The following is an 11,812-nucleotide window of genomic DNA, read 5'->3' on the forward strand; positions in this document are numbered from 1 at the left end:
GACGACGCCTGTCCAGCTGCTGTCAGGCAGGAAGACGCTTTAAATCACAGAGCCAGCCGCGGATACTTTACATGAGCAATACACATGTTTCTGCTGTCCAGGCGCTCTCATTAATTGCTTATAAAAGGAAAAAAGAACAGAGAAGACCAGCTTTGGGGCTGACTCTGGCTAAATACTCTGACAGATTTATGGCAGATGTAAAATATTGTAATCAGATCCTAATAGCCAAACAGTAGACTCCAAATCTATTAACTTTTACATATAAACGTTGCTGATCAAGGTAGATGAACTCATATTTAGGTTTCCATTAAAAAAACTTTGATTTGAAAATTATAGAAACAATGCTGATGACATGAATAGGTCTATAATTGCAGATGTTAGTATTAAAGATTTTATCATACTGGGCTCTACTCTTAACACTTTCAAAAGCTACTAAGAGGAAAGAGTATACCAAAACTTCATTAGGCCAGCAGCACACAGAAATCCGACTTCCCATGGGTTGACGTAAACAAATATGGCTGCAGCGGCTCACCTTTTCCTCGTATCATAATGTATATGAATTATGGCTTGGTAGCTGTCTTTTGCAATGGGTAACACATTGCTTAACACATTTATAATGCCCATTCAAAGGGCATAAAAGAAAAAATTAACTGATAATATGGCTGAGCGCTGCAAAAAGGCCAACGAAACGAGACAGAAAATCAAACTTGTCTGCAGTTGTCTGCTGTCGTTGTTGTTGTTGTTGTTGTTGTTGCCGTTGTTGTGGTTGGGTATTCATGATTTAACTTCAAATTATGCAAAATTGTTGTCTAAAACCGGCGGCTAAGTAGGTGGTAAGTAGCGCTTTAGAGCGTGTTTAATTAAATGTTGAGTAATTTATGAAATGTGCGAGATGGAGCTTGGCTCACGGAGCCAGCGCTCACTCAAGGGTATAGAACTGGCGGGAGACGGCGGTGAACTGAGTTGTGGGGGCTGTTAATAAGTTATTTCTAATGGCTTTCTAATTGCCGTACAACGTCGCCTCGGACTTGTGGCCTAAGCCATAACAGCAGTAACATTTTAATTGTTTGCATATTAATCGAGCTCATTTAGATGCAAATCTGCGTCTTGCATATCGTCTATAAAATGCTGTGTGGTGTGGTGGCGAGTTGTTCGCAATCAGCCAAGCAGACAAAAGCCAGCAGAAAATATGCAGACAGTTAGATATTTAAGAAAGCGTGAAGTTCGCATGGGATTTTCTGCAACAAAAAGTGCGAAAATGCAAGTGAAGGCAATTGTGAACGCCCCAACGCCCCAACACCTGAACAATTTCAGCTTCAGCTGACCAACAAAGCACGAAAGCGTTTTTCATTTTCATTACAATTTCGCGCTATGAATTTCGCTTTCAAACACAAGTACTCAAAAAAAAGGGGGTCAACTAACAATACAGTTATCTATAAATGTTTCTCGTGGAATCTTTGCAGTTTTTAGCTTGCAGACATTTTAGCCATTTGTAAAAATATTTTTGAAAATGCTGATATGATATATGGGAATATGCCACATTAGTCACAGTTTAGCAGTGAAATCGATATTTATATCAATTAAATATTTATATTTAAAAGTAAAATTAATTAAACTTTTATTTTCTTTTGTCTGAAAATCAATCAAATCCGCTTGATGGTATATTTCATGCTAATTTATTGAATATTATCGATCAAGTGTAATTTTATGTGCGCCAACGATAATCATCTTTCTATTAATTTGTTTTTCTTACTCTTATAATTACATATCGAAATTTATAAATCACTTATTATGTGCAATAAAAACTAAAGCTATCGATATATTAACCAATTAGCTGTTAATGAAAATGCTTCAGTTGACAGGAAAACAGTTGGAGTTGCTAAAACAGCTAGCCAGATAGTCGATTCGTCTATATTTAGCTTCGCTTTTGCCTCTTTTCCATATTAAGTGCCATTAATTAGCGGCATTTATTATATTATTTATCATATCTTATCGGGAAACAGCGTCCGTCAAGACGTCAAGTGCACCAATTTCCAAAGTGTAAGAAAATATGAAATGACGCTCACACAGATTACAGATTGCCCGCAAAACCGAGCCCCAAACTGAACCTGAACCTGGCGACTCGAGGCTGAGGCTGGTGCTGGGGCTGAACTGGAATCTGAATCCGAATCCGAATGGGCTGCAGGTTGTCATGTCTGTGTCTTCTAATCTCGAAACTGTATGGGTGTGTGTGTGTGTGTGTGATCTGCACCTGCCCCACGGCATGGAGTCTGCATTGCGGCTTATGGCACTGCGCCCAGAGAGATCTTTCACAAATTTATATGGGGTATTAATAGAATGGCGAGAACCGGAAGCAAAAGCAAGTATCGCATTATAGATCGTGTTTATAAATGTGTGTGTGTGTTTTTTCAATATTTATTTTCTTGCTTTGTTTTTTCGGGTAGCCGAAAGCATTTAGCAATAATTGTCATGGCCGGTGAGTGCCTAAGCCATTGTTTGGCATATTTTATGGCTGTCATAAAAGTGCAAAATCAGCCAACGAAGAAGCTAATCTCGTGTAGCGTTCGTTAACCCGCGCCCGCTGCCATAAACCATAGGCAGCTATATATAAGTTGCCCAATCGAACTTCAAAATAAGTTTGTAACGTTTCGTTATATTTATCGCATTGGAAATGATGTTGTAGACGACTAGTTTGGCTCTATAAAGAATGCTGGCCCCATTAAGACAATCAAATTATGTAGAGTGAGTGTTTATGGGCTCGATCGACAAATGCAAATGCAAACTGGCATCGGCACGAGAGACAAATACGAAGCCTTGCCACACCGAAGCCACAGATTCACTTGTTACACCCCAACAACTCAATCGACTGTGTTAGTGGGCCCAGCTTTACGACTTTGGGCCTCATTTGATATCTCATTCAGCGTGCAATATACACACTGACGGCACATGTGTATCGTAAAACTGAGTTCCAATGAAAACCAAATCAAATATAGACCAGCTGCTTGCTCGACCACTAGATACGCTCGATAGTCATGAGATAAGATTCAACCAATTTAAAAATATATTTTTACTACAGACACGTTTTCTGATATCTGCTTTAGGCTAAGCAGCTCTATAATTAGACTAGATTTTCTAAATACCACTAAAAGAGAAAGAGAGAGGTATCGACAATGCGAAAAAATTCTTTGGAGATTCGTGAGAGATTCTGATGGTCATTTAAAGGCCTGTCGAATTTTTTATATATATTTCTAATGAGTTTCTTTGGGCATGTATAAAAAGTATTATGTGTTGGTCCTTAACTATTTTTAGTTAATTAAAAAGAAAATAAATAAATAAAGTGGAAAATATCGAAGTAAAAAATATAACTAGTCGTCTGCTAATTATGGTGGAGAACGTATGTTCTCTACACAGTCTGCGATTTCTATAAAAAGAGCATTGCACGTGCAAGTTCGTTGCCTAAGTCATTCGTTTCGGTTAGGTTTATGATAGCAAATGCAAGTTCGTTGCTTAAGTCATTTACGTCAGTTACAGCCATGACTGCTAATACAAGTTCATTGCCTAAGCCTTTCATAAGTTAACTTCAGGAATGCCAAACTTAAGTTCGTTGCCTAAGTCTTTTGTCAAAGCTAACTGTAAAGAAACCATTGATTAGTTCCAAGGATTTAAATAATATATGAATAGGATATATTTATATTCAGGCAACAACTAAATTTTAGACAATGCAACTCTCTACTCATTGCCTGTCATCTGCGGCACTTTACAGAACATACCCTACTCCGACCTATTTGCAGTGTCTGGCGAACTGTGACTGCTCTGAAATGAACAATGTTTATTTATTTATTGTTTTATGCTTTTAATACCCATAGAGATAATATTTATGCGTAGCGGGCACGACTGAGCGAGCAGCCGCAGGCACAAACTCAATCACAATCCAGCAAATAGCCAAGCAGCAGAGCTACCCAATCTCTGGACTGTTGGCGGATGAAGACACTTGCACAAAACGATGAACATATTCCAAACTTAATCACAGGCTAGCACATTCGTATGTCTGCGGTGCCAACTCGCATGAGACTCAACAAAGAAATTAGCGCCGAGCTGAGGGCAAGAGCTGAGCGGGTGTTTGCAGCAGCCGCAGGAGCAGGTGGCCAGCATGGGCCTGGCACAATGGCCGGGGACATGACTGAGGGGATACTAGAGACTGGGAACTGAGAACTGAGAACTGGCGTCTGGTGCGTTGCGTTTTCCCGAACAGCGAACTGCGAAACGTTCGCAACGGTCGCTTCCACGTCTAATGTAATTTTCTTGGCACGGCGCACGAGGCGCGCGTGTGGTCTGCAAAAAGGGGGCAGCTGCACGCCCGTTGCCTGATGCACGTTGTGCGTGTGTGTGTGTGTGTATGTGTGAGTATGGCTGTGTGTACGCGGAGCCGGGCAAAAATAGATTAAAGCGTAATTTTTGTTTGTATAGCGCTAAGCATTGCAGCAATTAGACGCCAACCCGGGAGGGGCGGACCGAAGTCTTCAGCAATTTAAAGCGCATTAAATTGCGTTTTGCAAGTTCGTTGCCTAAGTCGTTCGTTATGTCGCGCCGCATACGTCACAGCAATGGCAATCACCCGCATCTGACGCACTGGCGCAGAAAGATAAATACATAAAAAACAAACAGAAAATGAAAAAAAAAATTAATTAAAAAAAAAACATAAAAGAAAACGTTTGCAGAGGAGACACTCTACCGTTAGGCTGCTGCATCCAAGTGCCGCCGGCGCTGATAAGGCAAAAATATGCAGAGCAGCGCAGCCACGCAGCAGCTGCGGCTGTGAGAAGCGTGGAATGAAAATGGGAAATGAAAATTATATTTTGTTCGCTTTTGCTGCCGCTTGCCGCTCGCCGCTCGCCTTTTGTCGTTGCCGACAGTTGAGAGAGCTCGGCGATCTTCTCTTTCTATTTCTATCTCTCTCTTGCTCTCCCTCGCCCTACGCAGCGCATTTGGAAGGAAGTGTAAATTAAGGGCCATAAAAAATAAGAAACGAAAAAAAAAAATGAATTCCCCGTTCGACTCACTGCAACCCATTGTTGGCCCAAATGTTAGGGCCATTTTCAGTTAGAGTCTTAGCCTGCCTTAATGTCAAGCTATTTTGGCTTTTAACAGCAGCACGAAAATTGGTTTATAAGTGCCTAAACACACCACGCACACACTCAAACCGTTTAGAGCGACTTTCCGTAATTATTTCATATAATTTTTCAGTGGAATTTTTAATGCACTTTAATGGCAAGAAGCATTAAGAAATCCGAGCACGACAGCAAACACTTCCTGAGTATTTCGCCTCGACTACTTTTTATTACGTCCCAAAAACAAAAAACAGAAAAGTCTATTTGGAAAATACGTGAAACACCTAGATGAGAGGCGCTTAAAAATACTTGCAGGTCTTGTCGCCAGATTTTCCAGGAATCCGCACGTTTGGCGACACTTTATGCAGGCGACTCACGTATCGCCCGGCCAGATAGCGATAACTCACAGTTCACCTGGCCTATTGAGAGATTAAATACCGATATTCTCTATTTTGCTTGTAGAACAGGTAGAAAATCAGAACTCGTATATTTCAATACGAAAAATAAAAAACAAGAAAAAACGAATCTTTCGAACTGTATTTGTTTTTCACATTTCCCTCACACACAAGATTTTTCCCTCGAACAATAGGCAAAGCAGCGGCAAATGAAAAACGTTTGGAAAAGAAATGAGGTAGAAAAAGAAAAAAATGATGAAGAAGAAGACGCAAAAGGCATGTTAAAAAGCAAAGCAAAGTGTGTGTGACTGTGTGTATGTCGGTGTGTGTGTGTGTGTGTGTCCGTGTGTCTTTTTCCCCTTTTTTGGCCTTTTCATTTTGTGTACACATTTAGAGTCTACTTTGGCTCTGATCATTTAACGAGTCAAATTCGATTACCAATTTGAGTATTTCAAGTTGTTTTCACTGCTGCTGCTGCTGCCGCTGCCGACGCAACTGCTGTTGTTCAGCTTGTTGTTGTTAGCTACCTTTTACCTGGCCGCTCATCTAATTAGGCGGATTTTCGCTAGCCAAGCAGCCAAATTTTAGAATGAATTTGTTTAGGCGCATGGAATGAATACTATGAGTACATTGATTTCTACTGATTCAGGAGTGAACTGTTTAATATTCTAAATGTTTGAATGTTTAGATAAGTTTTTCAAAGTAAATTAACAATATATTTAAAATCTGATTATCAATTTATCTTTTTTTTCCTTCCATGAGAATACAATCTGAATTAATTTCAAGTTCTATTCACAATCATTTAAATATGATCAGAATTGTTCGATTATTATTGGGTCTATTTTGAGGCTTATGCTCTTATTAGTAGATATGTTCCAACACGATGTATATATATTATTTCAAGCTCTGTGTGAATTCATATTAACTACAGTAGAAATATCATTCCTGCCAATACTTCTGGTACATAGTTGACCTTTTGTGACTGCTTGTATTCCTTAGTTAAGATTTATAACGTCTATATAATATATTGTCTTTTCTGATTGGAATTACATATGTATGTGTATGCGTACTTGGCTGCCTTGATGACTACTAGACCCCATTCGCATACCATTCATATTTAAATGTGCGCTGCCTGCTGTGATACTTGAAGCTTTACATATTGGTATGAGCACAATGCCATCTCTAATATTTAACATGCTGCAATGAGTACAATGCAAACTTTGAATACTACTCATATGCTATGGAGACAACAATGAGTACTTTACATATTTTAGTGAATATAACGAATGTATAGCCGGCCTACGTGGATAGGTATACTAGTTTTGTGCGGTGTATTTGTAGTTTGTCTATAACCAAGTTGTTGATAAACAGTAAATTCTTTGCAACTAGAACGACTTTATCGAAAGCTTGGAAATGTGGAGCTTCGGCGCCTTAAAAATGTCACTTGTATTCTTATGTATTATTTATCCTTTTTATGCTCTCTTTATGCTGTGTTTTTCTTACATTTTGTGGCTAAATGCTGTCAATATTTTTCACCAAAGGCGCAAACAACAAAACTTGCTGCTTGCCACTGCCACCAAATGCGATGTTGAGTCGATTTTTTGTTGTTGTTGTTATTGTAGCTGCTGTTGCTGTTGCTGCTGCTGGCCACACGGCCAAAGCGAGCCAAAAGAACTCGTTTGACTTGTTGAACAATATTTCTTTTCGCCTTTTTCTGGTTTATTTCTTTTTGTATTTTTTCTTGTATTTTATTTTTTTTTTCTTTTGATTATATATTTTGTGTGTATTTTGTTGTTGTAGGGCACACACACTTATACATACACAAACACGGCGACACGGAAATTCTTTGCGATTTAATTAAAATGCAAATATTGCAATTTTCTCAACATTCGGCATTTATTGACTCGAAGCGCACTCCGAAGTTTTTCCCTCCCAAAAAAAAGCTCAGTCAAAGGCTCGAATTCCGTTTATTTTCTTCTTGTTGCGTTTATTTTGTTTGGCTCTTTTCCTCACATTTTTGCTGCACGGCGAAAGAAAGAAAACAGCGAAGAAGACGAAGAAGACGAAGAAAACGACGACAACGAAGACGAAGCGACGGCAACGACGACGACGCGACGATCGCGACGAAAACAAAATAAAAACGCGGCGACAAACGCTAGCAGATGTGAGCAGTTGGGGTTGGGATTGGGGGGCCGACAGCCTGCCTACTGAGGCTTAGAATTTTTCCTTAGATTTCGACAGCGAACTACAAATATTTCTTCGCTTAGCACACTTGTTTGTCGCAGTTACCGCTAGTTGGGCACTTGTCTACACTTGCACTTGGATATCGAGTTATCGATATCGCTTGTAATACCGATTCGACGGATTCTGCAGACGACGAACCGACGACGACGACGACGACGGCGATGGCAACAACTGCGACGGTAGTTGCGTTAATCCGCTCGCTGCGATTGCTCAATGTTTCAGCGACGAAAACAAACGATAGACTAAATTCTCAGCGCTTGCGCTCTCCACAGCGATGCCCCCAACTCAGCCGTGGTCAAGTGCATGCGGCAAGCGAGGTGAGTGAGCGAGTGAGTGAGAGGGAGCGATGCGAGAGAGCAGCTATGCGCTGTGGTGTGTTGGCGTCGGGCAACTCACCAAAAGCGGTTTGGTTGGTTTCTTTGCCAGGCAAACGGCAGACAGCCCTCTGCCGCTGCCCGCTCAGCATCTTGGTGCGCTGCACAGCACGCGGTCGTTTCTTGGTCTGCATCATGGCAATTGCATATGAATGCCAGAGCAGAGACAGCAGCAGCAGCAGCAGCCGAAACAGCGGTGCAAGACAAGAATTTTAAAAGGCACCACCACACCACACAACAACAACAACAGCAGCAACAACAAGTAAAAAAGTCAGCGACGACAGGTCCACAATTAGCAGCAGCAGCAGCCGGAGAGCGCTCAAGTTCTATGCTCGCTTACTCTCTCTCTCTCTCGCTGTCTCTCTCACTTTGTTGCTCTCTGCTGAGCACCCACACGCACTGCATTGTTCGTGCCTGAGTTCGTGCTTAAATTCGTGCTTTAATTCGTGCCTCAATAAAAGCATAAAAGTCAAGTCCAGCTATGCATCCAACGCCTCGCCAAGCGCTGCCCACAAGAAGCAGGCTCTGGCCATAGCGAAGGCATGTAAATTAGCTACACGCAAAAAGAGCGAAAGGGAGCGAGCGAGCGAAAGAGAGAGAGGGAGAGAGATAAAGAGAGGGCTAACGCGAGAGAGCCAACGCATGCGAGCATAAACCGGTTACAGCTTTCTCTCACAGCCAAGCGCTCACCTGTGTACAAGTTCACTTGGTTGTTGTTGTTGTTGTTGTTTTTGGGCTATGTTTGCCGCCGAGTGCAGTGAAGTGGCCGTGGAGTGCGCTTTGGCGTTGAGTGTTTGGTATGCTGAGCGTTGCCCCCTTACGCTGCTCCACGCCTGCCCCAACCGCTGCTGCTGTTATTGTTTGTTGCTGCTGCTGTTGCTGCTGTTGCTGTTGCTGTTGCTCACAGCCCAAATCGGAGGCAGCAATAACAACAATGTGAATTAACTGCAACTTCGTTTCTTACGCAACATGTGCGAATTTGGCGCCCCCAAACAAAGTAGAAAAGAAATAATATAAATATATATATATAGTTTCACTGCAACATGGACCTACGATCCCCATGCCCAGCCCAGTCCTAGCCACAACGCTAGCTACGCTCAGGACCACCATAGAGATCCCATAGTGCAGATTCCGATTCTACAGAATTCTCAAGCATTCGCCAATTCTGCAATTTGTCTGAGAATCGTACACGAAATGTGCGTGCCATCGTTGCTGACTGTCGTTGCTATTGTTGTAGTTGTCTCTTTTGTTGTTATCATACCCTGTGCCAAAAGGGCAAAAAGAGGTAATAGCGACTACGAAATATTGTTTCAGGCATTAGAGAGGGAAAAAGAGTGAGAGCGAGAGAGAGAGAGAGAAAAGAAAGGGTCAGCGAACCAAGTAAGAAAGACAAAGAGAGATGATATCAAGAGAGCTCAGCGATAGAGAAACACATAGAGGGAACCGGTTTTCTATTAATAAATATGTAGATAAATTATATTTATTATTTCTATATTTCATCTTTGAATAACTTTCACACGCCTTTTACTTTCCTCCCACCCACAGTCGCTTTTATATGTGCGCAGCTACAACAGTTTCTGTGATTAATTTTCCTTATTTTGACAAAATTTAGGGTTTCTATATTAAAAGAGAAATAAATGGTTTATTAATTTCAAAATTTATATTCAATTACAATATCTTGGAAGCCTAATTGATTCTGGAGGAAGAAGCTAAGGGACGATAAATACATCAGAGTATTCCATCAAGGCTTCCTCCCTTCAATTACATATAAATATATATCTTCATATATCAACTTCCATCAGAGACTATAATCTTCAGCTTATTCATATATACCCACATATGATAGATAAGTTCATAAACTCTCTCGAACCGTTTGACTAGAAAGAATTTGCATCTTAAACTTTCGTTTCCCTTTCGCCTCAGCTTTCATTCGTTACAGAGTATCTATTAGTCATGCATTTAACATTGCAATTACTGTTCACTTGTTGTTGTTGTTGTTGGTGTTTTAACTGGAATGCACGTTGGTGGCACAAGCTCTCAACTCAGCTCCGTGTTAGTCGTCGGCGCAATTTGAGGGCGTCCATTTAAGCATTTGGCCATTTGGCCGCTTGTCAAAACTCTAAATGACGTCGCTTAGCTGTCGGCTTGCATTTGCACTTTGAAATGAATGAGTCGCACACAGAGCAACAGCCACAGCAACAACAACCACGACACTCTGACAGGCACTTGAAAAGCAAAAAGCACACAAGAAATATGTATATGAACGCAAAGATATATGTGTATATATATATTAATGCGAGTATATCTCAATGTGTGCCAGTTGATCGGCGATCGCTGATCGACGCGACGCGACGCCACCCACACGCCAAAGCAGCAGTCAAAGCAACCCCCCTTGGGGGAGCTGGCCAGAGGAGAGGCCTGAAACAAATCAGGTAATGGTAATGGCAATGGACACAATTGTGTTTTTTGCTGGCTTGCTTCTACACAGCAGCAGCAGCAGCAGCAGCAGCAGCAGCAGCAGCGGCATCTATCCATGAGATTTGGGCAGCGCATCTGGATCGAGCTGTGACGACATTTGAAATCTCTGGCTCTGTTTAAAGCCCACACAAAACGACGCAACGGAATCCATCATGCAAGTAATATGCAAAACTATCGCAACTAAAAACAGCTCGAGCTGGAGGACACCGAGACGACAGGGGCGAGGCTTGAGGCTGTTTGGAGCAAATCTGGCTTTAGCCAGGCTAAATCAATAGCTGTTCGCTGCCTCGCATTCGTCCCGGAGTCGCATCCTTGGAATCATCATCGTCATCAACAACTGCAAACAACATTCGCCTGTCAGCGGCAACATCATAAATTGTTGTTCTGCCACATGTTGCAGTTGCCTGTTGCAGTTGCCTGTTGCTGTTGCCTGTTGCCAGTTGCTTTGCTGGCTGCTCTCTGCTTGTTTTTGTTGCTGCTTGCGATACCCTGTACCCAATAAAAATGGCTATAACTGACAGCTTGTGGCATCTGTCGACCTATAAAGCATCCAGAAATTAGCCTAACAAAACAACAAACTACTGCCGCCACATAAAAGTTTCATGTTAGGCCTGCGAAAAATTAGTTGAGTAAATCTTTTAGAGTTATCGATTAATATATCCAGTTTAGCCAGTATTTGACTGGTGGCACCACTTTTAAATCGGAGATACCTGCGAACAATTCAATTGTTGTTTATTAACATTATAAATGAATATGAAATTCACTTTCCTAACCTCTGCTATGTCAAGAGGAAGTATTGAAAGTGAACAAGTACAAAGAATAAAAATAGCTGCGGTGGTAGAAATAGTAGTATTACTGTTTAGTAGTAGAACAAGTAATAGAATTGATGGAAATGAAAAATGAAATCTGAATAGTAGGAGAATTAGTTCCTGTAGCAGATGAATGAGTAGAATAAGTGTAGTATAAGTAATAGTAGTACCAATACTAGTAGTAAAAATTATGGATATAGTTAAGCTAAATTAAATTTTAATAGTAGTAGAAATAGTAGCAGTAGTTGTAGTAAACTAATAATAATAGCTGTAGTAGAAGTATGGTAATAGTAGTAGAAATAGTAGCTGTAGTAGAAATATGGTAATAGTAGTAGAAATGGTAGAAGTAATAAAAATGGTGTAAATAGTGGTGGTAGCAGAAATATAAGTAGTAGTAGACATGA

At 41.0% G+C, this 11,812-nt stretch overlaps 1 protein-coding gene across 1 annotated transcript in view; it reads right to left on the reverse strand.

Moving 5' to 3' along the window:
* Positions 1-8,004, reverse strand: part of ds (dachsous cadherin-related 1) — an 83,483-nt gene extending 75,479 nt beyond the window's left edge. The window contains exon 1 of the mRNA XM_030382702.2: positions 7,007-8,004. The gene's annotated coding sequence lies outside the window, so the exon portion shown is untranslated. The remainder of the gene's footprint in view (positions 1-7,006) is intronic.
* Between the last annotated feature and the right edge of the window lie 3,808 nt (positions 8,005-11,812).

This window comes from Drosophila navojoa, chromosome 3 (genome assembly GCF_054131105.1).
Source record: "Drosophila navojoa isolate 15081-1374.11 chromosome 3, UAZ_NAV_1.0, whole genome shotgun sequence".
NCBI classification, from domain to species: Eukaryota; Metazoa; Arthropoda; class Insecta; order Diptera; family Drosophilidae; genus Drosophila; species Drosophila navojoa.